This window comes from Lichenostomus cassidix, chromosome 23 (assembly GCF_008360975.1).
Source record: "Lichenostomus cassidix isolate B80296 chromosome 23, HeHo_3.0, whole genome shotgun sequence".
Classification (NCBI taxonomy): domain Eukaryota; kingdom Metazoa; phylum Chordata; class Aves; order Passeriformes; family Meliphagidae; genus Lichenostomus; species Lichenostomus cassidix.
In genome coordinates this window covers 3,701,943-3,705,385 of record NC_139503.1, presented here as the reverse complement: position 1 = coordinate 3,705,385, position 3,443 = coordinate 3,701,943, and positions in this window count along the sequence as shown.

Below are 3,443 nucleotides of genomic sequence, written 5' to 3'. Positions count from 1 at the left end.
GACAGAAAGACAAAGCTGTTAAAAACAACTGCACAGCTCTGGTTGCTTTGTATTTGCAGACAAACAACCCAGAAGGTAGTAGGGCTTTCCCTTTGCAGCTGGGAGGCCAGGCTGTGCAGCTTTGAGCATGAGATTTATGGGGAAGCTTTACATTAACTTTCATTTTCACTGTGATTTCTGCCAGTTAGCAGGAGGGGATGAGCAGGGATGGGCCAGCTCTGGCTGGGATGGAGAATTGTGCCCCTGGGAAGCAGCATCTGAGCCCTGGCATCAGCTGGGGGTGGCAGACTGGTGAGGTGCCATTGGTACCAGATTGCTGTGCCACGTTCCTCTGTGGGATATTTCCTAATGCCAGGCACACTTGTGCTGTATTGCTGCTGCTTCCTCTGCTCTGGTTCTGCCCTTGTCACAGCAGAAGTCCTGGAACATGTTTGTGTGACATGCTTAAAACACTGCAAAATTGCAGAAATCTCTGGCTTTTTATTGTATGAAAATACTTTCAAGCGTGGAAGACAAAGGAGAAGTGCAAAAGCTTCCACGAGGCTTCTGCCTGCTCCATCTTTTGTCAAGGATTGCTCTTTCAGCTGTACTTTGAGGCCTGCATCCTCACAGCTCCTTTGTCCTTTAGCATAAAAAGTAATCTGTCAGCAAAAGAAGTAAAGTTTTGTTTTTCAGTACAGATCTGGCTGTCCTCCCACTGAGACTTTCAACTCTTTATCTCAGGAATTGATGGTCTCGGATTCTGATTCTCTTTCCTTGGTGTTTGTATTGATTTTTTTTTTTCCAGGAGGGTTATTTTCACTGTGGTGTCAAAACTATCTTTCTGTCTCCACTTACAGCAGGTAATAGCTCACCTTGGCCAATTACACATTTTCTGGGCTGGCCCACTCTTTGCACAAGTTCCCCCGACAATCTGGAGCCTGGATGACCCCATGTCTTTGCTTTCCCTTTGCTCTTGTCTCTGCAGGCTCTTTCTGTGGCTGCAGCAGCAGTCAGGAGTGGGTAAGGGCAGCAGCCCCAGAGCTGGATGTGAGCAGCAGAGGTGAGCAGACAATGTGGGTACTTCTTTTCCTTCCTGCAGAAAGTGGCCCCTTGTTGTGCAGCTCAAGCAGCTGATCAGCTGGTCATCCATCCTGGGGACAACATCCTTCTGTCCTGTCCCTGGCTTGGCTCTGGGCTCAGAGCCCTGCTCATCTGCTGTACCTGAGAGGGAAGAAATGCAGTAGTGTCCATTAAAGGCTGCTCTGCTTTCTTCACCCCAGGAATGGTTTTTAGTCATCTGCTGTTGCTGGATCAAAATTAACGAGATCATTTCTCCAAAACATGATACTTAAAATCTTAATTAAAATACCTCTGGCTGTTCTAATACCAAGGTTTTATAAGTGCTTGGAATAATAGTTCAGATAAATGGAAAAGCTGTGTGCTCTTAACATGACAGACCCTTCTTCTAGTAAAACATAACATAACATCTAACATAAAATCCTCCATATATTTCCAAAATCCTTTTTCCTGCTTGGCTCCTCAGTGACAGGAAAGTGCACACACCTGCAGAGATTGGTGGTGAATGGAGCTGTCCCAGGGGTCTGGATTGATTTGCTTCATGACATTGGTACCCTCCAGTGTCCCAGCAGTGAGATCCAGTGTGTGAATACTAAAAGGAAGCTGCTGTGCCTGGAGGCAGGCAAGCGAGATCCCGTATATTACACTGTGAGAGCTGTGTGTCATATTAGAGCAATCTGGCTTTAAAGGGCATCTTTCAAGCACAAACTAGCTTTTTCCCACACTTGACTGATCACACAAATAACTGTGATTAAAGGTCAAGTGCCTGGGTTTTTCTATTTTACTCTTTAAAAATTTATATGCGAAGGAAAACCTAGAAGTTAACATAGCATGAAATTGTTATGCAGTTCTGAGCCTTTAACGACAACTAAATATCACTTTTCTTCCTGGGTGGCTTGAGAAATCTTCAGTAATAACGGGTCACTTCTTTTGGTTTCCACTTGAGGAAGATTATAAATAAACCCTGTCTTTTGCTTCCCTGCCCTGTAACATGAGGGAGGGAGGGTTTTGGTTGTATGAATTTATTCCCCCAGTCAGCAGGGCTGTTCCTGGTCTCACGGGGAGCTCCTGGGCTGCAGGTGCATGGCAGGAAGGGCAACTGGATTCCAGTGCTGGTGCAAAGCACTGACCCGTGCGGAGCTCTCCTGGATGGGAAGAACGTCGATAAATGGATGGGAGCTTCCTCACCAGTAAAGCTAACACAGAGAGGAAAGGTAATGACCATGCTTGTGAAAGAGCTAAGAAATGAAGGGAGAACTGGAAAATCCTCTGGCTCCAAGTGTCCAGCTGGGCTTGGCCTGTGGTCTGAGCATCCACCCCTGTGGGCAATGGTTGGGCATTGGGTACCACAGCCCAGCCAGGATGTGCTAGATGGAGGCTCAATGTTTTTACTTCAGACCTGCAATACATTTGACACATAATCACAGCAAAGGGAACATCCCACAGGGAAAAATGTTTGCTTTGGCGTCATGGTCTCCACCATCAGCTGGGGAACAGGTGGGCGTTCAGACTGACTAAACTTTGCAAGGACCTGCAACGCCAACAATCAGTAATAACAAAACCTTGTTGAGTTCCTCCCTCGACACACGAGGCTGTGGACCTGGTGGAACATAGCTGGGCTTCTGTGAACACAGAGTTGGTTCCCCTGCATCCCTTGAGTGCTGTGCTCACTGCCACAGCCCTGTCCTGGGGTGGGGCTGGCAGAACCCACCCTGCCTGGGGCTGCCTTTCCATGGGGCTTCTGTCGGCCCATTTCTGCTGGGCTTGGAGGGCCTTGAGATGAAGCTGGAAATAAAATTTCAACCCGGAAAGGCAGGACAAGAGGGTTCGGCACAACTGCAGCCCAGGGCACAGACGAGCCCTGCCCGCTGCTCTCCTGGGCCCGAGCTGCACACAGCAAGCTCCGACCCAACCCTTGTGCTCGCTAGCAGCAGGGAGCGAACATCACCCGGGGATGCGGGCGGCACGGAACTACTCATCTCGGCAGCAGCAAGGGCTGCCCGTACCCTAGCAGTGCTTTGGTTGCCAGGGGGAGGGCAGCCGTGCCGGACAGCCCAAAGCTCAGCACCGCCGGCTCCTCAGCAGCCTGCCCCGATGCCGAACGGGGCCCTGACCGGCCCCGGGCCCTGACCGAGCCCTGACCGGCCCCGGGCCCTGACCGACCCCGGGCCCTGACCGACCCCCGACCGACCCTGACCAGCCCCGGCCGCCCTCAGCGAGCTCCACAGCGAACACCGCCCGCCCTCGCCCCGCCCCCGCCGCCCCGCCCCTGCCCCCGCCGCCCCGCCCCTGCCCCCGATTGGCTGCGCGGGCCGAGGCCCCGCCCCGTTGGCGGCGGTTGGCGCGCAGCGGAGCGGGCGGGGCGCGGAGCCGGAGCGCGGCGG